The sequence below is a fragment of the Orcinus orca genome, chromosome 19 (assembly GCF_937001465.1).
Source record: "Orcinus orca chromosome 19, mOrcOrc1.1, whole genome shotgun sequence".
Classification (NCBI taxonomy): Eukaryota; Metazoa; Chordata; class Mammalia; order Artiodactyla; family Delphinidae; genus Orcinus; species Orcinus orca.
Window position 1 is genome coordinate 11,478,793 of NC_064577.1, and position 17,120 is coordinate 11,495,912.

Consider the following 17,120-nt stretch of genomic DNA (forward strand, 5'->3'; position numbering starts at 1 on the left):
CCCATAGGTCACCGGGATTAGACACCCTGCCTGTATTAGTCAGGGTTTAGTCAGGAAAGCAGAGGCCAGCCTGGGTTTTTCAAACCAAATAAAGGAAATTGGTTCCACAGGAAATGGAAAAGCTGAGAAGCCAAACACAGGATGGTAAGGCAACTGGAGGTTAGCAACAGCCAGAAGTTAAGTGCTGCCCTAGGGCTGAAGGGATGGCAGGAGAAGGAGGTTTTATCAGAGCACAGAGGTTGGGGCCAGTCAGAAGGAGCCAGAACCAAGGAGGGGGATTTCCAGGGAGCTGGAACCACAGAGGCAGGGTCTGTTTGGGGTGGGGGGGAACAAGAGACTTCATAGGCGAGAAGGAAACGAGAAAGAGAGGGAAATATCCCAGCCTTTCCACTTCTCCTATTCTCCAATCATCTCTCACTGTCTCCCCTTGGCCAAACTTACACAGAAGGTTCTGGGCTAAGGAGACTGGGGAATGATGGGGAACAGGATAAGAGAAGGGGGATGGGAGTGAGCACAAATAGGCAACTGGCCAGCAATTGTCTAAGAGCAACCAATCAACTGGCTAGCCACACTACATCACCTATGTAGTATTCTCACCAAAAAGGTTTAAGCTGAATCTGATCATGAGGAAATAATCAGGCAAATCCAAACTGAAAGAACAACTGGCCTAGACTCTCCAAAAAGTCAATGTCATAAAGATGAAATACAGGGACTTCCCTGGTGGTTCGGTGGGTAAGAATCCATGCTCCCAATGCAGGAGGCCTGGGTTTGATCCCTAGTTGGGGAACTAGATCTCGCATGCCGCAACTAAGAGTTCACATGCCACAACTAAGAGTCTGCATACTGCAACTAAAAGATCCCGTGTGCTGCAACAAAGAGCCGGTGCAGGAAAATAAATAAATAAATATTTTTTTTAAATATATGAAAAACAGCCAGAGAACTTGTCTAAATTAAAGGGCACTAGGGAGACATGACAACAAATTTCTACGTGTGATCATAATTTGAATATTGGATCCAAAAAAGTCATATATAAAGAACAATATTGGGGCAATTGTGGAAATATTAATATGGACAGTACATTAGATTATAGCTGTATATAATTGTTCAATTTCTTGAGTATGCTCATTTGATTGTGGTTATGTAAGAGAATGCCCTTGTTCTCAGAAGATATATCCCAAAGTATTTAAAGACAAAATGCTATGATGTCTTCAACTAACTGCATACGTTCATGCATAGAGAAAGTGTGATCCAGCAAATGTGGCAAATGTTAAAATTGGTGACTCTAAGTGAAGGGTATATAGGCATTCAGTGTACTAGTCATGCAACTATTCTGAAACAATGTTTTTCAAACTAAAAACTTGAGAAAAAAAATAGGCTTGGACCAGTGGCATGAGGTGAAAAGATGAACTGAACCAAACAGTTCTTATGAATTTGAACTTAAAAACACAAAACGAGTCTGCTAGTTGGCAATAAAGTTGTAGGTGACAGAAAAACACGGGTGGAGTTAAGGCAACAACAAACTAAAATTACATGCATATCAAAATTATGTGGTGGGAGGAAAACTACTGTTTGCAAAAACAGCTGCCAAGTGTTCTTCCCACCTCTGTAAGCCTCGTCCCCCATCAGGAGGTGAAGCCTACTTCTCCTCCCCATGATATGAACTTTCTTCGACCAACAAAATGTAACAGAAATGACATGGTGCCAGTTCTGGACCTGCTGCTTAAGGGGCCTGACAGCTTCTGCTTTACTTCTTCTGGAGCCTTAAGTCACCATGTAAAGAAGCCCTGCTGGAGAGAGTGGTCCAGCCAGCCCCGCGCTGTTCTGGACGCCTTAGCTGAGAAGCCACACATGTGAGTGAAGCCATCAGCACCCTCCAGCCCCAGTCAAGCTGACCCGGCCAACACTTGATGGAGCAGGGATGAGCTGTTCCTGCCAATCCCTTCCCAAATCACAGCATCATGAGCCAATAAATAAATGGTGATTGTTGTTTTAAGCCAAAGAATTTGGGGGAGGTTTACTATATAGCCAATAGGGAGCAGAGCAGACAGACAGGGACACAGAGATGCTTGTAGAGAGAGTGAAAAACTACCTGAGTTTTATCATTCCAGTTCATTCCACACGTAGACTCAAAACAACCCCAACTCCTTTCTTGAGTTAAATTAAGCAGGGGTGGGGGAGAGATGGATTGGGAGTTTCGGATTAGCAGATGCAAACTGTTATATAGAGAATGGTCCTACTGTATAGCACAGGGAACTATATTCAATATCCTGTGATAAACCATAATGAAAAAGAATATATATATACATATAACTGAATCATTTTGCTGTACAGCAGAAATTAACACAACAATATAAATCAACTGTACTTCAATAAAATAAATTTTTTTAAAAATGAATAAATTAAGCAGGTCTCTGTTCCCTGTAACAGAAAGAGCCAGACACAAGTGTCCCCTCCTGTTTTTTCTCTTTGCAGGTGTTTTCGTTTTTCAAAGATTCTGGAAGAACATTTCTTAGTTCTGCTTGTCTGCATTCATTTCCTTATTTATTGAGTAACAGCACCTGATTTTTTTCAATGGTTTGCTGTGAAATGTATCATACAAACAAAAAGGGGAATAAAATCATTTGTGCAACTTAAATGTAATAATAGGATAAACAGTCATCCACTGTACCATTTTTCTAGATTCCATATATATGTGTTAATATACGATATTTGTTTTTCTCTTTCTGACTTCACGCTGTACAGATGAACCGGTTTGCAAGGCAGAAACAGAGACACAGATGTAGAGAACAAATGTTGGACACCAAGGGGGGGTGGGATGAATTGGGAGATTGGGATTGACATACATACACTAATATGTACAAAATAGATAACTAATAAGAACCTGCTGTATAAAAAAATAATACAATAAAATTCAAAAACAAAAAAAGCAATCATCCACTAATTTTGAGATATAAAACACAGCCAGTCCTTCCAAGGCCTCTGTTTACACCTCAGTTGCAGTCTTTTCTCTACCCCCCAGCGCTAACCACTGTGATGACTTTCGTGTTGATTTTCACTTTTCACTGTTGACTTTCACTTTTCCTTTTTAGTTTTCCACCTAGATATGCCTCCCTAAATATTACTGAGTTTTGAAAATCTGAGTAGTAAGCACCAAACAAGGAGGGTAAGGAAAGGGTGACATTGGCACTGTAGAAGGAGAAGATAAGCTGAACTGTCTCTGGGTCACTGCCTGGCTTCAGCTTCCCTGAGTATTTATAAGAGCCTTTTATGGGAAAATCACTGAGTAACATGATGAGTAACACTGGGCATTGGGCTCAGCGCAGCTGAGACATGTGGCAGCACCACAGCATGGGCCAGCTTTTAGGTGTTTGGCCAGGATACAGTCAGAGGGAGAGGCTGTTCTGTATTTTCTGTTCACCAGGACTTGCCCTCCAGCTCCTAGAAGAGGTCTAAGCGGAGCATTGCGAGACACTATCCACAGCAGATCAGGCAGCAGGTCATCCAGGAGTGATGAGCATATTGACAAACTTCAGAGGAAAATGTGGGTCAGACTCTCTGGACATTTTATCCTTGATTTAAAAGTCTGCATGATGGTGGTGGGGCGAATGGTGGTGTCAGTCCTCAATTCATCTCTCTCTCGGGTCGCACTGCTTCAGTCTGAATTTGTTTCCTTCTGCATCCAGTGCACAGCTGTCATCCTGGAATCTCCCATTACCCTCGCCCTGAGGATTCCCTTCACCTTTCTCCTGTGTCAGATTCCTATTTATTGTATGTCATGCCTTCCTCTTGGTTTATTCTCTTGTTCAGAAAGCACAGTAAGGGGCTTCCCTGGTGGCGCAGTGGTTAAGAATCCGCCTGCCAATGTAGGAGACACAGGTTCGAGCCCTGGTCCGGGAAGATCGCACAAGCCGCGGAGCAACTAAGCCTGTGCACCACAGCTACGGAGCCTGCGCTCTAGAGCCCGCAAACCACAACTACTGAGCCCACGCACCACAACTACTGAAGCCCGTGCACCTAGAGCCCATGCTCCGCAACAAGGGAAGCCACCGCAATGAGAAGCCCGTGCACCGCAACAAAGAGTAGCCCCCGCTCGCCGCAACTAGAGAAAGCCCGTGCGCAGCAACAAAGACCCAATGCAGCCAAAAATAAATTAATTAATTAATTAAAAAAAAAAAAAGGTACAGTAAGGACTTCCCTGGTGGTGCAGTGGTTAAGAATCCGCCTGCCAATGCAGAGGACACAGGTTTGATCCTTGGTCTGGGAAGATCCCATGTGCCGCAGAGCAACTAAGTCCGTGAGCCACAAGTACTGAGCCTGTGCTCTAGAGCCCACGAGCCACAACTACTGAGCCCACGTGCCACAACTACTGAAGCCCACATGTCTAGAGACCGTGCTCCACAACAAAAAAAGCCACCACAATAAGAAGCCCATGCACTGCAATAAAAAGTAGACCCCGCTCACCACAACTAGAGGAAACCCGCAGGCAGCAACGAAGACCCAACGTAGCCAAAAATTAATTTATAAAAATAGCACAGCCTTCAGTAGCTTCTTCAGAAAGGATGCATAGGAGGGAAATGCTTTGAAACATTGCATACTTGAAAATGTCTTTATTTACCCTCAGAGTTGATTGATAATTTAGCTGGGTGGAGAATTCTAGGTTGGAAATCATGCTGCTTCAGAATTTTGAGGGCATTGCTCTGTCGTCTTCTTGCTTCCAGTGTTATTCACTGAAGAATGAAAAGTCAAATCTGATTCCTAATCTCCATCTCTCTTTTTCTCTCTCAAAGATTTTTTAAATCTCTTTGCCCCCATGTTCTGAAATTTCATGATGATGTGTCTTGGTGGGTCTCTTTTCATCCTTTTTTCTGGGCATTTGAAGGACCCCTCAATCTGGAAACTCATGTCCTTGAGCTTGGTAAATGTTTCTGTATTGTTTTACTGATGACTGCTTCCCCTAAATCTTCTCTGTTCTCTCTGTCTGGAACTCTATTATTCAGATATTGAACCTCTCAGACTTATTGTTTTAATCTTCTCATCTTTTCTCTCCTATTTTCCATCTCTTCATCTTCTTCAGGATTTCCTCAAGTTTACCTTCCAACTCTTCTATTACATTTTTTGGGCCTACTATCCTGCTGTAACTTTTAAGGGCTTTCTTTTTCCTCTTAATATTTATAATTATATCATCCTGTTCTTATAACACGAGTGCAATATATTCTCTTACCTTTATGAGTATATTAGTGATAGATTTTTTTAAGTCTTCACATCCCTGTATCCTGAGTGGTTGTCTGTTTTGTTTCATTTTGTTTTTCTTTTGTTTTGGGCTCTGTCTTCAATGTCAGAAGCAGCATCTGATTCTTTTGGGAGGAAACTGCCTCCACCCATATTTTCAGTCCATGCAGGTGGACTCACCATTTGCTAATTCTTTTGTCATGCATAATATACGTGACCTGCCTGGGCTTTAGTTTCCTCATCAGTTAAATGAGGATGATGATAGAATCCATTTTATTGGAGTTGTCAGGAGGATTAAGTGAAATAACACAGAGGACACTGATTTTGAGTCCTTTTCAGGCTTGGGGAGGCTAAATTGCCCAAGGTTACACATCTAATCACAGAAACTTTAGACTCAGATTCATGATTTACACATAATTAGTACTCAATAAATTTTAGCTATCTAAACTACTATTAAGGTGGCACTCACACCACCTCTCAGCTGAAGAAGAGGAGTACGTGACCCAAGCCTGGCCAAAGAGATGCAGCATTGGGATTTTTGCTGGAATGATTTGAAAGGAAAGACTCTATTTTTGTTAGACTTTCGCATTGGTAAAACATAATCCCAGAGCTGCTACTAGCCCTCTGTGATGGTTAATTTTACATGTCAACTTGACTTGGGCCACAGGATGCCCGGATAGCTGGTTGACCCTTATTTCTAGGTAGTCTGTGAAAGTGTTTCCAGAAGAAACTAGCATTTGAATCAGTGGGCTGAGTAAAGCAGATGGCCCTCCCCACTGTGGGTGGGCCTTATCCAATCCGTTGAGGCTGAATAGAGCAAAAAGGTGCCAAGAGGTTGAATTTGCTCTCTGCCTATTTAAAGTCCTGCCCTCAAGCACCGCTACTTCTCAAGCCTTCAGACTCAGACTAGAATCTACGCCACCTGCTCTCCAGCTCTCAGGCCTCTGATACACCATCAGTCCTCTTTGGTTTCCAGCTTACAGATGGCAGATCATGGGACTTCTCAGCCTCAATAATCATAGGAGCCAATACCTTATAATAAATCTCTTTTTAGTATTTATATTCATATATAATTTATAACAATATATAACTTAAGGTTTCCTAATTTACACAGACAGAGATCTGGGGAACGTGGAGGAATGGACACTAAGGGTGTGGGATAATGGTAGAAGGAACATAAAATTGGATCAGGCCAAATTTACTGATACGGGCTCACTAGGCAGAGATTCTGCATTTAGTTTGCAGCTTGGGAAGTTAGAACAGTTTGGTTGGTTGGTTGGCTGTCCAGGCAAAAGGTGGCCCACGGTGAGTAAACTGGAAATGATGAACCTGCCTTGGTTTAATGTCGAGGAAAGGATTCAAAGGATTAGGGAGATTGGAATGTTACAGGGCATTTGTCATTTAAGGCCTACTCACCCACTCTGGGAGGGTCTGGAAGACAGTGAGAAGGAAGTTTGTGAGGGGAGCCCCAGCAGCCTGGAGGAGCTCTGAGATTGCTCTTCTCTGTAGGCCAGATCTCCCAGTGGGAACTGCAGCCACTGAATTGGGAACCCTAAATGTGATGGGAGTAACTGGATCCCAGGATGGTGGAGGCCAAGTGGTAGCACTCAACCACCCAAAGGCGAGATGGGCTTGGCTACCATAATGGATAGCAGAGTCAAAGTATTAATAGAACAGTCTGACTCTCATAGACCTAGGTGGCTAGTTGATGGTGGTGTTCCAGAAGTGAAATAGATAGGAAGCCTACTAAATGCTTACTTGATCTATATGAGCAAAAAAATTCCAGGTCTGGTGAACAAAAGTCTAACTGGAATAATGGTCCCACAGTCAATTCCCAGACTTGAGCCAGTTTACAGACCCAGAACCCGTTGAATGAAGGGGAGGCCAGTCCCCTTGAGGAAGGACCCTCGTAAGCTACCAAAAATTTATGCTGTTGATCTTTCTCTCAGCCTTCCCCCAAAGGGACCTTCAGCCTTTGCCAGAGTAATTGTGCGTTGGTGGAAAGGAAATAATCAGACCTTTCAGGGACTTCTGGACACTGGCTCTGAACTGAAATTAATTCCAGGAGACCCAAAATGTCACTGTGATCCACCAGTCAGAGGAGAGCCTGATTTAAGTCAGGAGATCAATGGAGTTTTAGCTCAGGTCTGTCTCATAGAGGGCCCAGTGGGTCCTTGAACCCACCTTGTAGCTATTTCCTCAGTTCCCGAATGTGTAATTGGAATAAATATACTCAGCAGCTAGCAGAATCCCCCCGTTAGTTCCCTGACTTGTGGAGTGAGAGCTATTAGGGTGGGAAAGGCCAAGTGGAAGGCACGAGAGCTGCCTCTACATAGGAAAATAGTAAACCAAAAGCAGTACTGCATTCCTGGAGGTATTGCAGAGATTGGTACCACCATCAAGGACATAAAGGATAAAGGGGTGTTAATTCCCACCATATTGCCATTCAACTTGCCTTTCTGGTCTGTGCAGAAGATAGATGGGTCTTAAAGAATAATAATGGATTATCACAAGCTTAACCAGGTGGTGTTTCCACTAGCAGTTACTGTACCAGATGTGGTTTCATTGCTTGAGCAAAGTACTGTGTTGCCCAAAAAGTTCCTTCGGTTTTAAAGTAAGAATAAGACATTTTTCATTTTCACCAAGAGCTGTATTGAACAATGTATTCACCATTTTGTTCCACTACCTTCTGCCATTTTTCAGGCAACTTTATAATTCCATCTTCCTAAAACTTTTTATTTCTTTGAGCAAAGAACTGTCCAGGTGCCTTTTATAGTCTTCCAGGGAATTGAAGTTTTTTCCATGAAGAGAATTTTGTAAAGACCAAAATAAATGGAAATCCGAAGGTGCAATGTCTGGTGAATACGGCGGATGAATCAGAACTTACCAGCTAAGCTGTATCAGTTTTTGTCTGGTTATCAAAGAAACATGTGGTCTTGCGTTATCCTGATGGAAGATTACACGTTTTCTGTTGACTAATTCCGGACGCTTTTCATCAAGTGCTGCTTTCAGTCAGTCTAGTTGGGAGCAGTACTTGTTGGAATTAATCGTTTCGTTTTCTGGAAAGAGCTCATGATAGAGGACTCCCTTCCGATCCCACCATATACACAACATCACCTTTTTGGATGAAGACCAGCCTTTGGTGTGGTTAGTGGTGGTTCATTTCGCTTGCCCCACGGTCTCTTCCATTCCACATTATTGTACAGTATCCACTTTTCATCACCCATCACAATTTGTTTTCATTATGTGTAAGGAGAGAATCACATGCAGAAATACAGTCAAGGAGGTTTTTTTCGCTTAACTTATGTGGAACCCAAACATCAAAGCAATGAACATAACCAAGCTGGTGCAAGTGATTTTCAGCACTTGATTTGAATATTTTGAGTATGTCAGCTATCTTCCGTGTGGTATAACGTTGATTATTCTCAATTAATGTCTCAATTTGATTGCTAGCAACTTCAACTGGTCTACCCGACCATGGAGCATTGCCCAGCGAGAAATCTCCAGCACGAAACTTAGCAAACCACTTTTGACAAGTTCGATCAGTCACAGCACCCTCCCCATACACCGCACAAATCTTTTTTTGCATTTCAGTTGCGTTTTTACCTTCCTTGAAATAATAAAGCATAATATGCCGAAAATGTTGCTTTTTCTCTTCCATCTTCAATATTAAAATGGCTATACAAAAATTCACCAATTTTAATAAGTTTTTTTAAAAAAATGCATGCTGATATGATAGCTTTCATAATACAATCTAACAACATTGTTTCCAATGAAGTTAAAGACAACTAAGCGCTACTAGAGCCATCTTACGGAAAAGACCGAATGAACCTTTTGGCCAGCCACATCTCCTGGCACCTCGCATGCAGCTACTGATCTGGCAAATGCCTTTTTCTCCACCCTGTCAAGCAGTCTGCTTTCAGCTGTCAAAGCCAACAACAGACCTTTCCGATGCTACCTCAGGGATACACCAACTCTCCAGCCCAATGTCATAATTTAGTTCTCAGGAATCTTCATCACCTTTCTCTCCCACAAAGCTATCACTATGGTCCACTGCATTGATGACATTAATCTAATCAGACCTAGTGGGCAAGAAGTAGCAACTACTCTACATTTGGTAAGACATTTGCATGCCAGAAGGTGGGAAATAAATCCAACAAAAATTCAGGGACCTTCCACCTCAGTGAAATTTCGAGGGGTCCAGGGGTAAGGGGCATGTCAAGATATTCCTTCTTGACATGCGATGCTGTTTGGAGCATTTGACAGCCCCCTGTAGGTGAACTGCAGTGCAGGCCCTTAGGATTTTGGAGCAAAGCCCTGCCATCCCCTCCAGATAACTACTCTCCTTTTGACAAACAGCTCTTGGCCTGCTACTGGGCCTTAGCAGAGACTGAACGCTTGACCAAGGACTCCCAAGTTGCCATGTGACCTGAACTGCCCACCATGAACTGGGCGTTACCTGACCCACCAAGGCACATAGTGCACGGCAGCGCTCCATCATCAAATGGAAGTGACATATACATGATGAGGCCTGAGCAGGCCCTGAAAGCACCAGTAAATTACATGAAGATGTGGCCCAAAGGTCCATGGTCCCCACTCCTGCTGCCCCTTCTCTCTCCCATCCTGCACCTATGGCCTCATGGGGAGTTCTCCATGGCAGCTGACAGAGAAAGAGAAGACTCTGGTCTGGTTTACAGATGGTTCTAGAAGCACAATATGCAGGCACCACCCAAAACTGGACAGCTGTAGCACCATAGGCCCTTTGGGGACGTCCCTGAAGGACAGTGGTGTGGGCAGAACTTCAGACAGTGCACCTGGTTGTTCACTTTGCTTGGAAGGAGAAATGGCCAGACACGTGATTATATACTGATTTACGTGTCCAGTGGTTTGGCTGGATGGTTAGGGACTCAGAAGGCACATGACTGGAAAATTGGTGATGAGGAAATGTGGTGAAGAGATATATGGGCAAAAAACCATGAAGGTATTTGTGTCCCACGTGAATGCTCACCGAAGGGTAAGCTCAGCAGAGGAAGATTTTAATAATGAAGCGGAAAGGATGACCCATCCTGTGGATGCCAGTCTCTTTCCACAGCCAGCCCAGTCATCACCCACTTGGCTCATGAATGAAGCAGCCATGGTGGCAGGGGTGAAGGCAATGCACAGGCTCAGCAACACGCACTTCCACTCCCCAAGGCCAACCTGGCCGTGGCCACTGCTGAGTGCCCAACCTGCCAGCAGCAGAGACCAACACCTAGTCGTTGATACAGCACCATCCCCGAGGTGATCTGCTAGCTACTTTCCGGCCTGTTGACTATACTGGACAACTTCCATCACGGAAGGAGTACCATTTTGTTCTTCCTAGAATAGACACTTACTCTGGATACAGATTTGCCTTCCCTGCACACAGTGCTTCTGCAAGAACTACCATCAGTGGACTTGCAGAATACCTTATCCACTCCCATGGTATTATTCCACACTGAAATGCTTGACCAAGAACTCACTTCACACATTAAAAAAAAAAAAAAAAGAACTTCACAGCAAAAGAAGTGCAACAATAAGCCCACACTCATGGAATGTACTAGTCTTAACATGCTCCCCACCATCCTGAGGCAGCTGGTTGGATAGAACAGTGGAACGGCCCTGTGAAGACTCAGTTACAGTGCCAGCTAGGTGGCAATACCTCTCAGGGCTGCGGCCAGGTTCTCCAGGAGGCTGTATATGCTCTGAATCAGTGTCCAATATACAGTGCTGTTTCTCCCATAGCCAGGATTCACGGATCCAGGAATTGGGGTGGAAATGGGAGTGGTACCACTCACTCTAACCCCTAATGACCCACTAGCAAAGTTTTAGCTTCCTGTTCCTGTGACCTTATGCTCTGCTGGCCTACAGGTCTTAGTTCCAGAAGGAGGAATGCTTCCACTAAGAGATATAACAATGATTCCAATGAGCTGGAAGTTAAGAGAGCCACTCGGCCACTTTGGGCATCTCATGACTGAATCAACAGGCAAAGAAGGGAGTTACTATGCTGGCTGGAGTGATTGATCCTGGCTGCCAAGAGGAAATTGGACTATCCACGATGGAGGTAAGGAAGAATATGTGTGGAATACAGGAGATCCCTTAGACATCTCTTAGTATTACTGTGTCCTATGATTAAGGTAAATGGAAAAGTACAATCCAACCCAGGCATGACTACTAATGGTGCAGACCCTTCAGGAATGAAGGTTTGGTCATCCTACAAGTAAAGAATGATGATGACCATCTCAGGTGCTTGTTGAAGGCAAAGGCAATACAGAATGGGTAGCGGGAGAAAGTAGTTATAAATACCAGCCACGTGGCCAGTTAGAGACATGAGGATTGTAACTGTCATAGAGGATTTCCTCCTTATTTTGTTATGATTGTGTGGGAGTATCTTTGTCTTCTTTCCTCTCTTATTTCCTTATCATGCAACATAAGATGTATTGACTTTAAATCATAATATTTAAGTATTGTTAATTCTACATCATACTGTTTAAGTTAGAGGGTGACAAGGAGAGTAAACATCACTCAATGACTTTACCTCCTCTTCTGAGGAAGGGGCTAGTGCATTTTCAGTTGTATGGAGAGTTGTGTTGTGTCAGGTGGAATTAAGCCTTTGTGTTTTTTTTGGTTTTTTTGCGGTAAGCGGGCCTCTCACTGTTGTGGCCTCTCCCGTTGCAGAGCACAGGCTCCGGACGCGCAGGCTCAGCGGCCATGGCTCACGGGCCCAGCCTCTCCGCGGCATGTGGGATCTTCCCGGACCGGGGCACGAGCCCGCGTCCCCTGCATCGGCAGGCGGACTCTCAACCACTGCGCCACCAGGGAAGCCCAACCTTTGTTATTCTTTACTTGGAGATTAGTATGGTTTAAGGAGATATGTATGAGTGTCAACTTGACAGGGGGTGGACTTGTGATGGTTAATTTTATGTGTCAACTTGACTGGGCAACAGGGGTGCCCAGATAACTGGCTAAAAATTATTTCTGGGTGTGCCTGAAGGTGTTCCAAGAAGAGATTAGCATTTGAATTAGTGGACTGAGTAAAGAAGACAGCCCTCCCCAGCGTGGGTGGACCTATCAAATCCATTGAGAGCTGAATAGAACAAAAAGGTGGAGGAAGGCTGAGTCCACTCTCTACCTGACAACTTGAGTTTGGACATCAATCCTTTACTCTCAGCGCTCCTGGTTCTCAGGCCTCAGACTCAGCCTAGAATCTACACCATCAGCTTTCCGGGTCCCCTTGGCTCTGTTTCTCTGGAAGACACTGACTAATACACCCTCTTTAACAGCTCTCATGGAGAGTCTATGTGAAAGTAAAACCAACACAAAATACAAATTAAGAGATGGAAATAGATTTCTCGTGATGATCCATGAGTGCCTGGACCCAACTTGCCTGAGGTTTACACGCCCTGACTTTCTAGTACTATGAATCAGTACATTCCTCTTCTTTCTCTTCAGCCACTTTTAGTTCAGTTTTCATCACTTGCACAGACAAATGGCAATACAATGAGAACACACCATTCTGAACCTATGTATTTCACTTAATGTATCGTTATCATATTTTCATATTATTAAAACTATTCTCCAACATTATTTTGTTTGGTATTATAGTTTATTTTTATCAAGCCCATAGTGGTGAACAGATACATTGTTATTAATTTTTCAATATTATAGATAACATTGATATTAATATCCTCATAGCTAAATGTTTATGCCTATCATGATTGTTTCCTGAAAATAAATTCCTAGAACTGGAACTTCTGGGCCAAAAGTTATGGAGGATACTAAGACTTTGTTACATATAGTAAAAGCGACCCCTCGAAAGGTGATGCCAATTTATTCTCACACCAGAAACATATGGGAATGCCTATTTCCTCCATCCACTGCCTACAGTGGGTAGGATCTTTCTTAAAATCTCTGCTAAGTTAATCACATACACACAAAAGCGATATCTCATTTTACTCTGCATTTCTTTACTGAGTTGTCTGCCTTGTATAGATTTTTCAATATTGTGCTAGATTCAGTTTGTTAACATTTAGGAATCCTGCATCTATATTCTGAAATTGGTTCTTCTGGTATTCTATTTTCTCAGGCTTATCAGGCTTTTTTCTAGCTTTATAAAATAAGAAACACAGAGGTTTGAAGACGGACAAACCTGAGATGGAGTCTAAATTCCATGATTAGATGTATAACTTTGGGCAATTTAATCTTCCTAACCCTGAATAGGGGTGCCCACTGGGAAAGGAGCCAATTAAACCTCACAGAACCTGGAAAGGCTCAGCCCTTGGAGATTCTAGGTACCACAAAAACCACAGGTGAGACATGAGGCTAAAATGAGGAGGTGCTTGGACATGTGTTACTGAGGGATCAGACCACTACCTTCCCTCATGTTCCATATTTGCAGGCTGGCACCTTCTGTACAAGAGACGGGAAGTTTACCTTATGAAGAAATGAGATGCTCCAGATATGGGGAGACCAGGTAGAGTAGAGGAAGTGGGGTGAGGGATGGGACTGAACATAGGGAGATTAAGTGAAACTTAACACTGAACGGTGGGGACCCCAGTCCTTCCCCAACCAGCTTCTCGAATTGTGAGCAGCTCATAACAAAGCAGGAGACGGGGCAGTTCTTTTCTGCAGAAGGAAACTGCTCCAGAGGAAAGCCCTCCCTGCTCTAACACTTAAGGATATTCCCAATAACAGAGCCCTTTCACTTACCAGTTTCCCTGTGTGAGGTCCGTGTGTCCACAACCCTGCCCACGTACTCAGAGCTTCCAGAGTTATAATGCTGCACACCTATGTGAAGAGATAGCCAAGAAACTAAGACATTTGAAGAGAAAACAAATACGAGAATTTTTATTTTTTATTATAACATTTTTATTATAACTTCTTAATTATATATAGTATATAATTATGTAACATAAATATATTATAACTCATTCTTTTAACTTTACTATAATTTATATTACGACACTATAACAAAAAGAAATAGTCAACTGAAATAATTTAGGGGGAGAGGAGATGCAGAATAAACCCTTTAAAACACCCCTCTTTATTTTTTTAATTAATTAATTAATTATATTTATTTTTAGCTGCGTTGGGTCTTCGTTGCTGCGTGCAGGCTTTCTCTAGTTGCAGCGAGCGGGGGCCACTCTTCATCGCGGTTCGTGGGCCTCTCACTATCGCGGCCTCTCTTGTTGCAGAGCGCAGGCTCCAGACACGCAGGCTCAGTAGTTGTGGCGCACGGGCTTAGTTGCTCCGCGGCATGTGGGATCTTCCCAGACCAGGGCTTAAACCTGTGTCCCCTGCATTGACAGGCAGATTCTCAACCACTGCGCCACCAGGGAAGCCCCTAAAACACCCTTCTTGACAGAGGTGAACACTTGTCCCCTTCTCCTGATATTGCTTTGATGAGGAAGAAAGTTAATCCATGCAAAAATGACATATCTCATTGGTAATTATGGGAAGATTAAAAGGGAACCCTTGACTCAGCTCCACCATTTTTTTCTTCTTGGGAGCCAGTGGGCCTACAGGGACCATGAGTTCTCCATCACTGCCCTCCAAACTTTTAGTTGTACAGAGAAGGGTGGAAGACTCAGTTTAGGACTGTGTTCTGATTACTATTGCTTTATAACAAGTTAACCCAAGGGAACTATACTCAGTTTTGTTTTGTTTTGTTTTGGCCACACCACGTGGCTTGTGAGATCTTTGACCAGGGATCGAACCTGGGTCCTTGGCAGTGAGAGCACAGGGTCCTAAACACTGGACCGCCAGGGAGTTCCCTATACTCAATATCTTATAATAACTTACAATGAAAAAGAACCTGAAAAAGAATATATATATAACTGAATCACTTTGCTGTATACTTGAAACTAACACAGAATTGTAAATTTACTATACTTCAATAAAAATAAATAAATCGAATAAATATGAATATAAAGATGTGTATATGTATGTATGTATATATATAACAAGTTAACCCAAAACATAAAGGCTTAAAACAAACATTTTCTTTTGCTCCCAGATTCTGTGGGTCAGAGATCCAGACGGGGCCAGCAGAAAAGGCCCGTTTCCGCTGCATGACCCCTGGGGCCTCAGCTGGGAAGGCTCCAGGGCTGGAAGGCCTGACTGCTGGAGGCTGGATTCACATGGAGGCGCCTTCACTTCCATGTCTGGTGTATAAGGCTGACTGTCTGCTGAGACCTCCGCTTGGAGCTATTGATCGTAGCACCTACACGTAACCTCTCACTATGGCCTGGGCTCAGACTTCTTACCTTACAGCTCAGGGCTCCAAAACCAAGTGTTTGGCAAACAAGGTAGAAGCTGCAAGCATTTATTCTTGGCCTCAGGATTCACACATTCGGCATTTCCATCACACTCTATTGATTACAAGGGAGTTAGAAACCCGCCGAGGTTTGGGGCAAGGGAAAGACATAGATCTGCACCTTTCAAAGGATAGTCTCACAGAATTTCTGGGTATCTTCTAAAACTGCCTCAGGGCATAATCTTAAAGACCGTAACATCTGATGCAAGGGACAAAAACATTAAAGAAATAAATGAGGAGGGGCTTCCCTGGTGGCGCAGTGGTTAAGAATCGCCTACCAATACAGGGGACACGGGTTTGAGCCCTGGTCTGGGAAGATCCCACTTGCCGTGGAGCAACTAAGCCCGTGCACCACAACTACTGAGCCTGCGCTCTAGAGCCCAAGAGCCACAACTACTGAGCCCGCGTGCCACAACAACTGAAGCCCGTGCGCCTACAGCCCGTGCTCCGCAACGAGAAGCCACCGCAATGAAAAGCCCGCGCACTGCAACAAAGACCCAACGCAGCCAAAAATAAGTAAATAAATATTTTAAAAAAAGAAAGAGGGCTTCCCTGGTGGCACAGTGGTTGAGAGTCCGCCTGCCGATGCAGGGGACACGGGTTTGTGCCCCGGTCAGGGAAGATCCCACATGCCGCAGAGCGGCTGGGCCCGTGAGCCATGGCCGCTGAGCCTGCGCGTCCGGAGCCTGTGCTCCGCAACGGGAGAGGCCATAACAGTGAGAGGCCCGCGTACCGCAAAAAAAAAAAGGACTTACTCTTTTATAAAATAAATCACTGAATATATATATAGTGTTGACGCTGTGGCCTGAGCAGGAGTGGTGACATTTTTGGAACATGAATCGGTGAAACCTTCATGATGTTGCCGGCTTTACATGCCGCTTTTTGATGTTGGGTGGAGACCACAAAACTGCTCACAGATTAGTGCTTTAGAGTGGATTTGTGGAAGAGAGATTTAGAAAACCGCACTCAAAATACAACCCCCAAAACATACTGGTTAACTATTGTCACTGCCCACAAAAATGTTTCCAGATGCCAGGAACTATGGGAAAGATAACAAATATTACTATGAAATTAACATAAGCTAGTTGGCCAGTGGACAGGTGCTCTCTACCTAGTGATGAAAAAGATTTGGAATATTATCTGTGAACAAATACAATTGGAATGGGAGAGGCCACACCCCAAAAAAGGAGACCTACTTCTTTTTTTATTGAAGTATGGTTGATTTACAATGTTGTGTTAATTTCTGCTGTACAGCAAAGTGATTCAGTTAAACATACATATATTCTTTTCCATTACGGTTTAATCACAGGATATTGAATATAGTTCCCTGTGCTATGCAGTAGGGCCTTGTTGTTTATCCATCCTATATATACTAGTTTGCATCTGTTAACCCCAAACTCCTAATCCTTCTCTCCCCCACCCCCCCTCCCCATTGGCAACCACAAGTCTGTTCTCTATGTCTGTAGTCTATTTCTGTTTCGTAGATATGTTCATTTGTAAGAAGACCTACTTTAAAGTAGTTCCTCTAGGACAGCTGGTGGACAGAACTGCCTTGCCA

General features: G+C 43.7%; 1 long non-coding RNA gene across 2 annotated transcripts in view; it reads right to left on the bottom strand.

Annotated features, from left to right (window-relative positions):
- Positions 1-16,304, bottom strand: part of LOC125962051 (uncharacterized) — a 49,840-nt gene extending 33,536 nt beyond the window's left edge. For both annotated transcript variants that reach the window (XR_007473367.1, XR_007473366.1), the window contains exon 1: positions 13,957-16,304. This is a non-coding gene — a long non-coding RNA (uncharacterized LOC125962051). The remainder of the gene's footprint in view (positions 1-13,956) is intronic.
- Between the last annotated feature and the right edge of the window lie 816 nt (positions 16,305-17,120).